The following is an 18,676-nucleotide window of genomic DNA, read 5'->3' as shown; positions in this document are numbered from 1 at the left end:
TCAGGATACTTTAAAGACGAAAGCTGCTTCACCGGATTAACTCAAATTCCTTTTCCAGGAAATCTGGGGAACAAATTCGTGTGGCACTTAAGAATAAAATGCTGGCTACGCCTATCTTGATAGAAATGTCATGTTCGTTCCCCAGATTTCCTGGAAAATGATTTTGAACTATGATGCATTTTCCACACCGTCGGCCTCTTCATTCAGTTACATTGAGGTTCATGATCTTTGAAATTCCTTCAAAATGAGAGAGAGAGAGAGAGAGAAAGAGAGAGAGAGAGAGATGAGAGAGAGAGAGAGAGAGATGTTGAGCTTCACCTCTTTTAGATATTGTTTGTTATTGGTCCTGAATTGCGTCGTCGTACACCTTCGGCTCCCTAGATGGGCTTTGACAAGGGGGCATTCTCTCCCCATACCTGTTTAAATACGTACACAGATGCCGTTGAATGTCAACTGACCTCACTCCCAATCGGTTGCACTGCCAATGAAACAAACTATAAACAACTTCTGTTATGCCGACGATATGGTTCTGATTTCCCCATCAGCGCAAGGTCTCCAACGACTCATTTGGCACTTGCCGCCAATAAGCAGAGGAATTTGCTATCCTATACAACGAAGCCAAGACCAAGTGCATGTCGCTGCTTCCGAGATCGCTAAGCATATTGCAGAACCACAAATGCTCCTCGGAAATCATCGGCTGGAATTCGTGCACGAATTTCCATATTTAGGTAACGTTATCACGGACGATCTGAAAGATACAGCAGACATAGAACAGAGGCGTCGTAAAGTATGTGCAACTGGCAACATGATTGCAAGGAGGTTTGCCTTCTGTCACCGAGACGTGAAACTGCTGCTCTTCCGCTCGTATTGCTACAGCATCTATGGGTGTTCCCTGTGGACGAACTATACCCGACAGACCATTAGAAGTATCACTGCTGTGCACAATGATATTCCGAGACGCCTTACAAACATTCCTCACTACCACTCCGCCACACAGATGTTCACAGAAAACCACCTTGACAATTTAGAAATCATTGTAAGGCGAACAATGTCCAGTCTGATCACCCGACTGCGAAACAGCAGCAATTCGCTCATGCAAAGCATCCTGAGTAGTGAGGCAAGAAGATCTAAATTGTAGGAAAGATGGGAAAATGAGGCGTTTGTTCCCTAAATGACTTAATCTCTGTATTGGCAAAATGTCATCTGCAGAATCTGTCATTATTATTGTATTGCTATGATTATTGTTATTACTGGTATTTTCCTTTTTTCATTATTACTGTGATTATGAAAGTACAATTTTGCTACATTCAATTTTCGTACTTAGCCTTCTGGGCCTGACTACGGTAACCACTTAATTTAAATATGTACATTCTTTTCTCTTATTGTTATAATTTTCAATGTTTTTTTTTAACTATTCTCAATATTATTACTGTTATTGCCATTAATTTTGCTTACCCATCTTTTATACTACTTCAGCAAGTGCAGATATTGCCAATTAATTTTTTTATCATGTTATAAATTATATATCTAGATTGTGTATGGTTATTGTCTATTCTTTGTATATTCTATGTATATGGCCTTCTGCTGAAAATATAAACTTACTATTGTTATTATTAATTAAAAAATCCTCATAGTAACATGAGTCTTAAAATAGAGAAACAAATCCACAGTTATGTAAATGTACATATATTCAAAATTAAAACTTTAAGGATAGCTTACGGAAATCTCTTCGGTTTACCTTATCAATCTCATTTGAATAACTGTGGATTTGTTTCTCCATTATTATTATTATTATTATTATTATTATTACTATTATTATTACACATCAAGTCTTTTGTTGTTTGCCTAATGCAGCTATGCTGACCAGTTCCATTTTAATTTCCCCTTGTTCATCTTCCTCTGAATAATAATAATAATAATAATAATAATAATAATAATAATAATAATAATAATAATAATAATAATAATTGGTAGGAAATACTTGTATTTTTTCATTTAACCAGACGCTATACATCCCTATGAACCTTATTTTATCTATTCAGGGAGTTGAAATTAAGGAATTCCTCGATTGAAAACAATGAAAAATAGTCCTTATTGCGCCTTTTAACTTCCACACTTATTGTCACCCCCCTGGAATGTTAAACTACCCCAAGGGAGATTGATTTACCCCAATCTGCCACGAGTTCTTTAAACAAAAAGCTAAAACCTGATCTTATCACAGGGGTTGCGACAAATGACTTTGAGCCGACATTGGATGGCGTCAGGAGGCTGACATGCAGTTGCAGGGCTCCCAGAAATATTACGTTCATCAACCCACTTCCTTCCTTTTATTTTAATTCCCCCTTTTGGAGTTTTATTTCTATTTCCACGCCAGATTTTAGAAACAAATGTCTTCCCTCACACCTCCACAACTATCTATGTTTATTGATTTATTTTGTCTTTTTTATAAGTGATATCTCTTCCCATATTTCCCTTTACCTCCTCTTACCTCTTCCTATTGAACACTGTATTCTTTGGAAGCTTGAATAACAAGTCAATGGTCGTGGGGCTTGTACTTTCGAATAGGTTTCATCTTTTTGAATAATAATAATAAAATAATAATAATAATAATAATAATAATAATAATAATAATAATAATACGGACAGGACTATACATAAACACGAAAGGAAGGAGGGAGAGGACTACTAAGTATAGAGGACTGCGTCAACATTGAAAACAGAGCACTGGGGCAATATCTGAAAACCAGTGAAGACGAGTGGCTAAAGAGTGCATGGGAAGAAGGACTAATAAAAGTAGACGAAGACCAGAAATATACAGAGACAGGAGAAAGACAGAAAGAACAGAGGACTGGCACAACAAACCAATGCACGGACAATACATGAGACAGACTAAAGAAACTAGCCAGCGATGACAATTGGCAATGGCTACAGAGGGGAGAGCTAAAGAAGGAAACTGAAGGAATGATAACAGCGGCACAAGATCAGGCCCTAAGAACCAGATATGTTCAAAGTACGATAGACGGAAATCACATCTCTCCCATATGTGGAAGTGGCAATACGAAAAATGAAACCATAAACCACACATAGCAAGTGAATGCCCGGCACTTGCACAGAACCAGTACAAAAAGAGGCATGATTCAGTGGCAAAAGCCCTCCACTGGAGCCTGTGCAAGAAAACATCAGCTACCTTGCAGTAATAAGTGGTACGAGCACCAACCTGAGGGAGTGATAGAAAACGATCAGGCAAAGATCCTCTGGGACTATGGGTATCAGAACGGATAGGGTGATACGTGCAAATAGACCAGAGTGACGTTGATTGACAAAGTCAAGAAGAAAGTATCACTCATTGATGTCGCAATACCATGGGACACAGAGTTGAAGAAGGAAAGAGAGGGCAAAAAAATGGATATAAGTATCAAGATCTGAAAATAGAAATAAGAAGGATATGGGACTATGCCAGTGGAAATCGTACCCAATAATCATAGGAGCACTAGGCACGATCCCAAGATCCCTGAAAAGGAATCTAGAAAAACTAGAGGCTGAAGTAGCTCCAGGTCTCATGCAGAAGAGTTGTGATCCTAGAAACGGAACACATAGTAAGAAAAGTGATGGACTCCTAAGGAGGCAGATCCTGGAACCCCACACTATAAATACCACCCAGTCGAATTGGAGGACTGTGATAGAGACAAAAAAAAAAAAAAAAAACAAAAAAAAAAAAAAAAAAAAAAAAAAAAAAAAAAAAATAAAAAAAAAAAAAAAAATAATAACAATAATAATAATAATAATAATAATAATAATCCTTAAATTTTTTTAGCCTCTAAGATGTCCTTGTTCATATAATTGCAATTTTCAGACGTGAACTTCCTACAGCTCTGAGCACCTTTTCTCCTCAGGTGTCAATTCGGTTTTTCGAGACCTTTGAACAATTGGCAGACTGACGCTCTTCTGTAAATCATATTTAAAAAGATTGTAAAAAACCACACTTAAAATGAGGACAATCTTCCCCACCGACTTCCTGATTGCGGTGTTAACTTCCAAAGAATTTTAGTAGTACAAAATATTTCGCGTTTCTTTTGTTAGAATCGTTTGATATGAGCACCTTGCTGTATATCAGCCTGCTCCTCTGCATGATGTTATATCTCAAAACTACCCGTCTGTCACTTCTGTTTCCTACATTGTTTTGTCATTGACATTAAATGTTCTTTCTGAGTCTTTGAAGAAGAACCCTGAGATACTCTAAAACAAAATATTTGTATAAATGTTCATGGGAGCCATAGGTGCGTTTGATCAATTTTAAACGCTTGTTATTTCGTTATTGTAATCTCATGTCCTGGTTCAGTTCAGCCAGTCTGATCGGAATGGTATTCTTGATGCACGTTAAAGTAATGCTGAAATAGAAAGGACAGATAATTTCGAATTAACTGATGCTTACAGTCACAAGCAAAACCCATTTGGGTGCGCAAGGATTTGGAGGGAAATCAAGTTCTTCTTAGGAGAGAAAAACTAAACAGAAACAAAGATTGTTTCACATTTTTTATAACACATTTCTCATCATCTTCACATCCGAGGGTTATTAATGACCGAAGTCAAATCAGTAAGGTAGAATAACGGAGTTCTTTCTTTAACAAATTCCTAACAAAATATTCTATGCCTCATTGTAGTGGTAAATTTTTTTTATATATATAGAAAGTGGTTATATTTTTCGCATATTCCTCTGTATTTTTTTCCTATTTTTAAATGTTCTAAATGGAAAAGGCTAGCTTACATCCTTCATAAAATTACGGTCGTTTCAGACAAACTGAATCGAATGAATTCGTCAAATGTCAGCAGCCTATTCATGGATAAGCAGCGTTTTCCTGGTGTTCGCTTCCCTGTTATTTTTTGTCTCGTCTGTCAGGTAGTGTTCTGTAGAGAACATTTTCCATATACTGTCCAGTTATATATCCAGAAATCGAATGAGAGCTGGTTTTAAACTGGGTCGTCTAAAAGATGTTTTATATTTCCTTCTGAATCCTTTTAATGATCAATAAAAGGAAGTGTTTGTGAAACACTCTTAAGCTTAAAAGTAGCACTTTCAAGATTTCGACAGAGAGAGAGAGAGAGAGAGAGAGAGAGAGAGAGAGAGAGAGAGAGAGAGAGAGAGAGAGAGAGATAGAGAATTGAAGAACTATTTCCCCAATCCATCATCTTTTATTCTGGTCTTATGTAGCCTGCAGCAAAGGAAATATAGCTTTAACATTTGTCATCGTTAAAGAAAAACTAAGGCGAAGGAAAATTTGGAAACAAACAGTTGATGAGAAAAATGATTGAATCCAGAAATATCTTGGGGAACGACATCGGTCTTTGTCGGATAAGAAATGTCCAACTTTTCTTGATTGAGATTTCCAACTCGATTGTTGTTAAAATGTAAGAAAAGAAACGAAAGAAAGAAAAGGCTTGAGAAATAGATATGGCATTCAACCGAGCTTCTTCGACATCCCTTGCTTTCAAGTAGCCTTCGTATTCGATTCGAATGGAGAGAGAGAGAGAGAGAGAGGAGAGAGAGAGTTGGTGGAGCGGTAGTTTGTGACAGAAACAACTCTGAGTGGTAATTGAGGTGATATATATATATATATATATATATATATATATATATATAATACTATATATATATATATTTCGAGTGAGTGCTTTTTTGGGTTCAGGCTGCAGCAGAAAGTGAACGGGTTTTCGGCTGCCTGGACTTTTTTCGTTTTTTTTTTATTATCTTTGTCTTGATTTTGACAGACCGCAGTTCCTCCTTAACCTTCCTCTATCTACATTGCTCGCCACCTTAGCTGTAGATAAGGATTAATTGTCACCTTATTTTCCGGCATTCAGTTTTGGATTGCGGACTATTGCGTGGAACTGGATTTCGGATTGGACTGTTCTTCAAGGATTGTTACGATAGATGTTGACGACCGCGGAACGAAACCTTGATTGTGGAAGATTGTGGCCAAGGATATGGTATTGATATTGATGACGACGACTATGGCTGGACCTTGGAATTGATAGCAAATGACATGAATATTACTACAATGTGAGGAACTGTAAAGAAATGTTTGGCATGACGTCTTTTGTATATATGCAGAAGAATGCTTATCATGTCACACACACATAGAGTATATATATATATCTATATAGTATATTATATATATATATATATAATATATATAGATATATATATAGATATAGATATATATATTATATATGTGTGTGTGTGTGTGTGTGCGTGTGCGCGTGCATGTTGTGTGTGTGTGTTTGTATGTTCGTGTTGTAAAGGTTCATATTCTCGTTTAATCTTAAATTTCGTCAATTTTAATGTCGCATTGTAAATAATTTTTTTTCTTTAGTTTCTTAACATTAATTTTTTATGAATAACTTAGTTTTTTACATATTCCTTTTTGAATTAGGAAGTAAACCCTAATTTATTATTTTATAAATAAAGTGAATATTTTTTTTTATATACAGACTGATGATGTGGTAGGATGGAATGAAACGTGTCTTAATAAACTCTTGTTTTATATATATATATATATATATATATATATATATATATATATATATATATATATATATATATATATATATATATATATATATATATATATATATATATATATATATATATATATATATATATATATATATATATATATATATATATATATATCTTTATTGTTTTCTGTTTTGGCGGCTGTATTCAAACTAAACTTATTCACTGCCAGCAACGAAATGATTACCAATCTCCTTTTTCTTACGAAAATAATCTATATTTATTTTGCAGACACGAAACGAATTCTCTCTCTCTCTCTCTCTCTCTCTCTCTCTCTGGTTATCCAAATGAAATCGGCTTCTACCAGAGGTCAATGCAGAACATCTAATATGAACAAAGTTAGAACTGCCTACGGAAGCCAAGTGTTCAACCCATTCGCCGGTTAGCCACGCATTACATTCCGCTCCCAGCTTATCGGGGGGAGCACAAACCGCCCACCCACCCCGACCCACCAACGCCAACCATTCCGCTTTCGACACCAAATAAAAAGATTGCATATCATTAGCATGATTATTGTTATTATTATTCACTAACCCCCTTCTGGCGTCTACACCCAATCAAAAATTGCTCATTATTATTATTATTATTATTATTATTATTTACATTATTATTATTATTATTATATTATTATTGTTATTATTATCATGGTTGTTGTTGTTGTTGTTGTTGTTGTTGTTGTTGTTGTTGTTTCAAAAAGCTCGCATATCTAGGACGTCAACAAACGTACTTTCTTTCTGGCTTGAGGTCGATTCTCTTTGCATTATGTAGTTTCTTTCACTGATTCATTTGCGTTTCTGTCTGTATTCTTTCGCCATCATTAAGCATCTTTTCTATATAGTTGTAATTTACCCTGGTTTGGGAAAGGCGCTGTTTATCCGTGAGGCCTTCGTGGGATCAGTCAAACGTGGCCTTCTGCTTTCTTTCCTCTCGTGGCGCTGCTCATTCATTAAGAAGGATGTGTTTCTTGCTGAGTTTTAGCGACACCGTTCATGAATATTTGTTTTTCTTCTGTTCGTCATAACTGGCGTTGGGGTGTCAGGCTCTTAGGACTTGGGTTTCCACCTCATGTACTGCCAGCACAAAACTCTACCATACGCTATGTAAGACAAATGTCTCTTATAGCTGATGTTTTGAACAATTGACATGAATATTGCTACAATGTGAGGAACTGTAAAGAAATGTTTGGCATGACGTCTTTGGGATATATACAGAGGAATGCTTATCATGACACACACGAGTATATATATATATATATATATATATATATATAATATATAATTATATATATATATCTGTGTGTGTGTTTGACATTAAATCATCTCCATAACAAAGGATGTCTATCGAGGAATACAAGAGAGCATTTACCGACTCATACTACTCAATGGTGAAAAAACTTTTTATCGTGAGGTAACTTCCCACCGTCGGCCTCTTCATCCACTACACAAACGTTCATGTCCAGTGAGTACGTCAAGCTCCTGTGAGTCTCTGTAGGTGCGTCAATAAGTGTGAGAGTTCAGAGTCAATCTCTGCAATTCATTCGAAATCTAAATTCTCCCTGATGATAGTCTGCACAATATAAGAGAGAGAGAGAGAGAGAGAGAGAGAGAGAGAGAGAGAAATTTAGGTTGACCCTGAGCTCGCTTACATATTCTCTATTGTTAGATTTGAATTGCGTTTCCTATTCTTCTATTGCATAGGCACCATTTAAACACCATTTTGGAATAGCTGAAGTACTTTTATCATGGCGGTTGTCCTGCCCAGACCTCTCCTAATCTACGAAATACCTCAATTACAACTATGTAATCCCCTGGTTGGAGACAAATCCTTTAAATCAGAAAATCCCGAATTCCTAAGAAGAGACCTGCAAATTTTTCCTTGCGAGAAGATTCGTTTTAAATTCAAACTTGCAATCTTTTTGATGGAACCTCTGTCAAGATTGGTTCAAAATCTAAATATAACTGAATTCCATTTCAGGAAGTTATCTGGATTTACTTCCAAAATTTTCTTTTGCTAATCATTTGACCTACAATGGCAGATGTCCAGAGGAACTTGTGAGAGGGATTTGAACTTTAGAATCACTGACTCATGTGTCGGAGCTACGTGAATGATGAATCCCCCATCCCAAGACGCTGACTTATTCAACTCTTCTCTTATGTGGCCATGTTGACCAGTTCTACTTTGGCGTCCCTCAGTCACATTCGTTATGGAATACTTCCATCGTTTCGTTCAGAGACACCCTGTATCCATGTGGTCCTTCTTATCATTTATTCAGTTCATTTCAATGAACAAATTTATCGAATGAAAAACAATGAAAAGGGGGAGTCCATACTGGGCCTTCCTTCCAACGCTTCTTGTTACCCCGTTGGATGTTAAACTACACCCCGGAGGGTGGGGTGGTGAGGGCCCATTTACCCCCATATCTGCGACACCTGTTGTTCCAAACCGAACACAAAACCTTGATACGAGGGTATTGGGGACAACTAACTTTGTGACGCCACTGGCTGATATCAGGAGGCTGGAATGTAAAATGGGTTCACTGCTGAAAATGATGATCAACAATCTCTTTGCTTCGACTTCATTCCCCCTTCGAAACCTATTTGTATTTCATACAGTTTTGAAATGAAATAATGCCTTCCCTCCCTCACACCTCGGCAGTATATCAATGAGCCTTTAAATTAGCTTAAGCTGTCTCAAATGTTCTTCTTCCCTTAAACGCAGTTTTCAGACGTGGACGTAACTCGTATCATTTTGACTTTCGAAGACCTACAACTACTAGCAGCCTTTGGTGGTTCACTATTGCTCTTTAAGAAATGTTGTTTAATATGCTTGTTCAACAGAAAAAAATAAAGGCCATAAAAATAATGAAAGTCCCCATCCATGTCTAGATTTTCCACTGCATTCCAAAATCAAAACACCTTTTAGATGTAAAATAATGGATCCTTTGCGTTTCCTTAGTTATGATCAATGTGGGTATGAAAGAGCCGTCACTCTCGGTCAATATCAGATGGCTCCTGTGCATGATATCATAGCCTCTCAGCTACATGTCTGCCTGCATTTTGTTTTTTCTTATTGCATTGGTCATTGCTATCAACAGGTCTTTCTGAACCTTTACAAAAGAAGAAGAAGAAGAACCAGGATGGATATGCTGTGCTACAGAACAAGGGAAATAATCATGTTCTTGGGAGCCAGGTCATTCACTTTAGTTTGGTTTATCAATAATTTATTAATTTTTTCTTGTAGAAAACTGTAGCATGGACACTTTCGTAAACAATGAATGACATCAAAACTAATTAACCTGCAATTTGTATCTTGGACTTTCAACTTTGTTATAAGGTCTTCCGCATTTTTAATATTTGCCTTTGATATATTTCCTATTAGCGGATTTAAGAAAGATACTAACCCTTTTGACATAAGAAGCCGAGCCTCTCGAACTGATAATGGGTCTGATTGGTTTGCCTTCTTTATGAATCTTTACTGAGCCATACATAATTAAGGAAGAGTGGCATCAACTGCAGAGAATTTCTTGGATACTTTTTGGTGGGTGGGACTCAATATTCCTATTTCCCATCATGTTTTTATTAAGTTGATAAAGTTGTGCAAAGTTGATAAAACATTTATGCTCAATGGATGTTTTTATAGACAGGTTTTTGGTTTGGCAATGGGAAGCTGTTTATCTGCAACTCTCTCAAATATCTATATGGAATTTTATGAAAATCAGATACCTACCAGATATCATTACGTTCACTTTGACATGGTACAGATACGTCGACATAATACTATGCTTGTGGCCACGGGATCGTGACCTCTTGAATTTCTAGAACTTTGAATGGTCTGGTTCTATCCATAAAGTTCAAATTGAAATATAACAGAATAAAACTCTACCATTTCTTAGCACAGTCGTTATGAGAACCGGCAACGGATTTAAATTCAAAGTATACCGGAAACCAACAGCAGTGAATGCTTTCATTCATAATTTCTCAGGGATGTGTTCACGAGCATATAGAAATTGTGAGCCTGAATTCTTAGAAGAAGAAATTCAGAACATATATGCATCTATTGAAATTTGCAGGAGAATTGAGTTACCCAGGGTATTTTATTGTTAGTTATCTCCAAGTGCCGAAAAATCATTTTATTGTCAAGAAAGATCAAATAATCGTTTATGAAAAGATAAATGAAAGATGAACGGAGGAATGAGCGAAGAAGAATCTATCGATACAGTGACAATATTCTCTTCTTCAGTCCAGTCTAACTATTCCAATGCAGTATTTGAATTCTAATCATGAGCAGGATTGCAAAATTACAATATGTTTATCGCAATCATTGCAAATTAATCCATAAACTAAAGGAGTTGGAATTTTTAAATTTGCTGTTCTCTAATCTCTCTCTTATTGGTTATCCATCTCTGCGTTTCTTCTCTCAAAGTGGGATGCTTCCCCTGCTGGATCCCTTGACTTGCAACATCCATTCTCCCCCCCCCCCACCCCACCCCAGCCCCCCACCTAACGCAACATCCTGAGGGCTGAAGAGGACTCTTTCCCTTGTCACTATCATAAATGAATGAATTCTGAATAGAATGATTCACTAATTAATGAATGATCGACTCTTGTCTTAGCGTTTTCATCAAAAGAGAAAGATGACGACGGCGATGGCGATTTCAGGCTTCAGCAGTGAACATAGCTCCAGGAGGAGGTCTGGGAAGGACTCCGGATTCTCCAAGTAGCTGCTGGGATCTAACTTCTTCAGCGCCTCAGCAACTTCCCTGAATACCCTGTAGTTTGACACAGGACTGGAAAGTAAACTCCCAGTCTCTCTCTCGAGAGAGAGTTCACATAGGCAGGATGTACGTATGTATGTTCCACCTCTTCTCTTTAAAAAGTTATAATTTTTCATTACACCTCAGTTTTTACCCAGAAAAGTAGTGTTTCCAGATTGCATCACTAAACATCGACAAGCGATGATTTAAGAATTATGATGACATAAGAATTATGAAGAAAATCGTAATTATATAATAAATTGGAATAATGAGAGGGACATAGGAGGACTGGTTGTAGCAAAAGAAAAATCAATGGGATGAATAAATTTCTTCCACAATTAGATATGAAAGGATGATGGTGATAATGATATTGATGATAATGTAGTCTTAATATTCTCCCCCACCCCTCACCCATAAGACTTCATCTATCGAGGGGTGTGATAATGATAATGACGTCCACCGAATGATCACGTGAGCAACACCTGGCTACACGAAGATAAACCAAGAGAGAGATTAATATTCTTAATCTTTTTGCTTGTTATTTTCATATTGTTAGCCCTGCCTATAACTATTTTTGGCAGCATTGTCTTCCATGACATTTAAGCTATGAAACTGTATGAAAACACAAGATGATAAATTGATAAATGAAGAATGCACCGCGATTTCATGTAAGGCATGATGGAAATATTTCACACTAAGAATTTTATGTTTGTTTCACTATAAATATTTCAGCATTAAGTTAATAAAAGTGCATAATTTTCTATTATTATAATCCGTAAATCATTGCTTGACGACGTTTAGTATGGAATTGGGTGTAATGAAAGTCATAATGTTTGAAAGATGTTGGAAAATAGATGTTTGCTAACTGGACAAACTCTTCTCGAGAGGACTGAGCAGAGTTTCCAGCCTTGTGATTGGCTTATCAACAGTCAATCAGGAGGGTCGTAAGGAACGGCGCTAGGCACGAGATGCAGCGGGTGAAGTGAATCTACTATAGTGATTATGTTTCTCTCTCTCTCTCTCTCTCTCTCTCTCTCTCTCTCTCTCTCTCTCTCTTACGTAACTGGATGATGACAGCAAGTACTATACATAAGACTAAACTCTTGTTCACCCCGACATAGTACACATAGTACTACTGAAAGTCTCGGTCATCATCTTCCTTCGTCTCTCATAAACCAACCTGAGTCAACTACTGACGTGATTTATTTAAATGTAAACCGGTCCTTAACGAGATAAAAAAAAATCAACCGTTAAACCTCAGCGGTTTAAGTCAAACCGGATTCATCAAACCTCACGTCTGACAAAATTTGGATTTGGAGGTACAAAAGAGATATTTCTTTTCATATAAATAATATATTGAGGCATTGGTCTCTTCCTTTTCCTCAGAGAATCTACGGATAAGATGAGTTTTGTCAAGAATGCAAAAAGAAGGCGCATCAGATCTGTGTACTACTCGCTTCGAGATAATTGTTCGAGTCGAATTTGAGGCTCAATTCTTGTGCGAGAAATCATTTCTCTGTTCTCCTCCTCCTCCTCCTCCTACCTCCTCCTCCCACCTCTCCTCTCCTTCCTCCTCCTGCCTCCTTCCTCCTCCTCCTCTGTCAATCACTCCGTCGGGGGAATTTCCTTGCGAACAACTTTTAAAATAACAATTATTCGTCAAAATTTCGATCACGAGAGAGGAGTCACTTGCTTGCTCGGAAATGTTTACATTCCCGCCCTGACCTTCAGCCTACGTGCACAATGTCTCTCTCTCTCTCTCTCTCTCTCTCTCTCTCTGTGTGTTTTACCTTACCACAATGAATTTCACCAGAAATAATATTTGCATATATATGTATGTACTGTGCATTTTGTGATACGAGGCCATTCCCGGAGCAAGGGAAGGAAGACTTCCGAGGAATACTTGATGGTGAAAGACCTCCCGTCGGCCTCTTCATTCGGCTCCTCAGAGGTGCATGATCTTTGAAAGTCCTCTTAAGTCTTCATTTTGCCTCCGTGATGGGAGTCAGCTAAATATGAGAGAGAGAGAGAGAGAGAGAGAGAGAGAGAGAGAGAGAGAGAGAGAATTTATGATGAGCTTGAATTCATTTCGATGTTGGTTCTGAATCGCGTCTTCTGTTCTAAAAAATATGGACACATTTACACGCCAGAAAGGAATCGTTGTAATTCTTACAGAACTATTTCTAACCCAAAAAAAAAAAACCAAAAACATCCATTTATAACTCAATTATTCTCCTTAAGAAAATCCTGAATCCGCAGGAAAAGATCTGCCAATCTCTACAGCTCTGAGGAGATTTGTCGCCAGAAGAGCTGACACGGTCTCACACAAGAAGTTCTTGTGACAAATGAACGACGGACGATTAATTCTATTTTTCTCTTTAAGAGAAACTCTGTTAAGGTCATTTAAATGTGGTTGAATTCATGTTTATGGTGTCATTTAGTTTTAATTCTAACGTTTTCTCAGCTAATCCATTGATCTACTGGGACAGATTTCCAGAGGAACTTTTGAGAGGAATTTGAACTATGGAGTCAATGAAAAGGTCGTCAGTGCTGTTATAGGTAGAAGATCCCTCATCGTCAGGATCAGACTTATTACTCAATATCAAGTCTTTTATTGTCTGCCTACAGCAACTATGCTGACCACTTCTGTTTTAACTTTCCTTTGCCCCATCTTCTTCTGAATAATAATAATAGTAATAATAATATTTGGTAGGAAATACTTGCCTTTTTTTACATTCAACCAAACGCTATATATCCCTGTGAACCTTTTTATTATTCATATTATATATTCAGGGAGTTGAAATGAACGAATGCATCGATTGAAAAGCAAAAGGAATGGGAAATGGTCCTTATTGCGCCTCTTAACTTACACACTTGTTGTCACCCCCCTGGAATGTTAAACTACCCCAAGGGGGTGATTTACCCCCCATCTGCCACAAGTTCTTTAAACAAAAAGCAAAACCCTAATATTACCACAGGTGTTGCGGACAAATGACATTGAGCCGACATTGGATGACTTCAAGAGACTAAAACGCAGAAAAATATCCTCATCAACCCACTTCTGCCTTTGATCTAATTCCCCCTTTCGGTCTATTTTCATTTCAAGCAGTGTTAAATCAGATGCCTTCCCTTACACCTCCTCCTTCAGATCTGTTTATTATTATTTTTTTTTTAAATAAGCGAGATCTCCTCTTTCGGTACTTCCCTTTACCTCCTCATACATCTTCCTATTGGAACCTTGAATTACAATTCAATGGTCCCTGTGGGCTTGTTACATTCGAATAGGTTTCATCTGCTGAATATTAATAATAATAATAATAATAATAATAATAATAATAATAATAATAATAAAGAGGCATGATTCAGTGGCGAAAGCCTCCACGGAGCCTGTGCAAGAAACATCAGCTACCTTGCAGTAATAAGTGGTACGAGCACCAACCTGAAGGAGTGATAGAAAACGATCAGGCAAAGATCCTCTGGGACTATGGTATCAGAACGGATAGGGTGATACGTGCAAACAGACCAGACGTGACGTTGATTGACAAAGTCAAGAAGAAAGTATCACTCATTGATGTCGCAATACCATGGGACACCAGAGTTGAAGAGAAAGAGAGGGAAAAAATGGATAAGTATCAAGATCTGAAAATAGAAATAAGAATGATATGGGATATGCCAGTGGAAATCGTACCCATAATCATAGGAGCACTAGGCACGATCCCAAGATCCCTGAAAAGGAATCTGGAAAAAACTAGAGGCTGAAGTAGCTCCAGGACTCATGCAGAAGTGTGTGATCCTAGAAACCGGCACACATAGTAAGAAAAGTGATGGACTCCTAAGGAGGCAGGATGCAACCCGGAACCCCACACTATAAATAAATACCACCCAGTCGAATTGGAGGACTGTGATAGAGCAGAAAAAAAAATAAAATAATAATAATAATAATAATAATAACACCCCCAAATAGAGCAGAGGCTGGCAGACCAAGTCAGGAACATAAAGAAACGAACTGGCTCTCCCCAACACAGAAAGAGAAGAACTGGAAAGGGAAATGTCACACGACAACGAATTACGCGAAGACGAACTGAGAGACGATGCCACAGAAGACGACAGGGATGATGAGGTATCAAACAACGACACACGAAGAAAACACGACGCAGTAACAGAGAGGACGGAATGGGTAGAAAAGATTAGACAATGGATGTAGCCAGATACAGAGAGAACAAAGATAACCTCCATGAAAGCCTACAACACCAAGAAATTAAGGGAGAAAACAAGTGAGGTCAATGAAATAATGGGCATAATACACACCACCAGTATCACAGAAACAAATAACTTGGCATATGCAGGAGCAAGATTAATAGCAGAACTGATGAGGATTCGAACACCAACACCACCAGCACAACCAACCCAACAGAAACCAAAACAGCAATCTCCTTGGAAAAGGCACCTGGAAAAGCAAATCATGGTGATGAGATCTGACTTGAGTAAACTGAAAGAGATGGCAGAAAAAAGGCTAAGAAGCAAGAAAACAAGGGAGGAACTCAACGGGAAATACAAAGTACAAGAGAGGGGACTAAAAAACACAATAGAAGATGTAAAACAGAGGCTTAAGGCCAAAGCACATAAGATCCAATTGTACATGAACAGGAATAAGGGACACCAACAGAACAAACTATTCTGAACCAACCAGAAAAGACTATACAGCCAACTAAGAGGGGAAAACAGCCACCAAGAAATTCCTAAAGCCGAACCAAGTAAGAGACACTGGGAAAACATATGGAGCAATCCGGTATCACACAACAAACATGCAACATGGCTCCAGGAAGTCAAGGAAGAAGAAACAGGGAGAATAAAACATGGATTCACAGGCATCACGACAGACACAGTCAGACACCATCTAAAGAAAATGCCAAACTGGAAAGCCCCAGGTCCCGATGAAGTCCATGGATACTGGCTCAAAAACTTCAAGGCCCTACACCCACGAATAGCAGAACAACTCCAGCAATGTATCTCAAATCACCATGCACCCAAATGGATGACCACAGAAAGAACATCCTTAGTACAAAAAGACAAGAGTAAGGGAAATATAGTCAGTAACTACAGGCCTATCACCTGCCTACCAATAATGTGGAAGTTACTAACAGGTATAATCAGTGAAAGGCGATACAATTACCTAGAGGAGACAAGCACCATCCCCCACCAACAGAAAGGCTGCAGAAGGAAGTGTAGGGGCACAAAAGACCAGCTCCTGATAGACAAAATGGTAATGAAGAAACAGTAGGAGAGGAAAACCAACCTAAGCATGGCATGGATAGACTATAAGAGAGCCTTCGACATGATACACAAAAGACCAGCTCCTGATAGACAAAATGGTAATGAAGAACAGTAGGAGAAGGAAAACCAACCTAAGCATGGCATGGATAGACCATAAGAGAGCCTTCGACATGATACCACACACTTGGCTAATATAATGCCTGAAAATATATGGGGCAGAGGAAAACACCATCAGCTTCCTCAAAAATACAATGCGCAACTAGAATACAATACTTACAAGCTCTGGAATAAGACTAGCAGAGGTTAATATCAGGAGAGGGATCTGCTTCCAGGGCGACTCACTGTCCCCACTACTCTTCGTAGTAGCCATGATTCCCATGACAAAAAACGTACTACAGAAGATGGATGCCGGGCACACCAACACAAAAAAAGAGGCAACAGAATCAACCATCTGATGTTCATGAACGACATCAAGCTGTATTGGTAAGAGCATCAAGGAAATAGATACCCTAATCCAGACTGTACGGATTGTATCTGGGGACATCAGGATGGAGTTTGGAATAGAAAAATGCGCCTTAGTCAATATACAAAAAGGCAAAGTAACAAGAACTGAAGGGATAAAGCTACCAGATGGTAGCAACATCAAACACGTAGATGAGACAGGATACAAATACCTGGGATTAAAGGAAGAAGGGGATATACAACACCAAGAGATGAAGGACACGAGAAGGAAAGAATATATGCAGAGACTCAAGGCGATACTCAAGTCAAAACTCAACGCCGGAAATATGATAAAAGCCATACACACATGGGCAGTGCCAGTAATCAGATACAGTGCAGGAATAGTGGAACAATGGACAAAAGGCAGAACTCCGCAGCATAGATCAGAAAAACCAGGAAAACATATGACAATACACAAAGCACTACACCCAAGAGCAAATACGGACAGACTATACATAACACGAAAGGAAGGAGGGAGAGGACTACTAAGTATAGAGGACTGCGTCAACATCGAGAACAGAGCACTGGGGCAATATCTGAAAACCAGTGAAGACGAGTGCATGGGAAGAAGGACTAATAAAAGAGGACGAAGAAACCCGAGAACCAGGAAGAAAATACAGAGACAGGAGACTGGACACAACAAACCAATGCACGGACAATACATGAGGACAGACTAAAGAAACTAGCCAGTGATGACACATGGCAATGGCTACAGAGGGGGAGAGCTAAAAAAGGAAATTGTAGGAATGATAACAGCGGCACAAGATCAGACCCTACGAACCAGATATGTTCAAAGAACGATAGACGGAAATAACATCTCTCCCATATGTAGGAAGTGCAATACGAAAAATGAAACCATAAACAACATAGCAAGTAAATGCCCGGCACTTGCACAGAACCAGAAAAAAAAGAGGCATGATTCAGTGGCAAAAGCCCTCCACTGGATCCTGTGCAAAAAACATCAGCTACCTTGCAGTAATAAGTGGTACGAGCACCAACCTGAGGGAGTGATAGAAAACGATCAGGTAAAGATCCTCTGGGACTATGGTATCAGAAACGGATTGGGTGATACGTGCAAATAGACCAGACGTGACGTTGATTGACAAAGTCAAGAAGAAAGTATCACTCATTGAGTTGCATACATGTGACACAGAGTGAAGAGAAGAGAGGGAAAAAATGGATAAGTTATCAAGATCTGAAAATAGAAATAAGAATGATATGGGATATGCCAGTGGAAATCGTACCCATAATCATAGGGTTCAATTCCTGAAAAGGAATCTAGAAAAACTAGAGGCTGAAGTAGCTCCAGGACTCATGCAGAAGAGTGTGATCCTAGAGGAAGCAGGATAACCCGGAACCCCACACTATATTTATCACCCAGTCCAATTGGAGGACTGATACAGCAAAAAAAAAAAAATAATTAATAATAATAATAATTCGTTAATTTTCTCAGCTGTCTAAGACATCCTTGTTAACATAAATGGCAATTTTACAGACGTAAACTTCCTACAGCTCTGAGCACCTTTTCTTCTGATGTGTCCATTTGGTTTTCCAAGAAATTTGAACAATCGATA

General features: G+C 38.1%; 1 long non-coding RNA gene across 1 annotated transcript in view; it reads right to left on the bottom strand.

Moving 5' to 3' along the window:
- The window catches only part of LOC135199897 (uncharacterized), a 363,734-nt gene that overhangs the window by 44,052 nt on the left and 301,006 nt on the right, over positions 1–18,676 (bottom strand). The gene's annotated exons all lie outside the window — the stretch shown is intronic.

This window comes from Macrobrachium nipponense, chromosome 26, assembly GCF_015104395.2.
Source record: "Macrobrachium nipponense isolate FS-2020 chromosome 26, ASM1510439v2, whole genome shotgun sequence".
Taxonomy (NCBI): Eukaryota; Metazoa; Arthropoda; class Malacostraca; order Decapoda; family Palaemonidae; genus Macrobrachium; species Macrobrachium nipponense.
The sequence above is the reverse complement of the archived record's forward strand: the minus strand, read 5'-3'. Positions and strand labels throughout refer to the sequence as shown.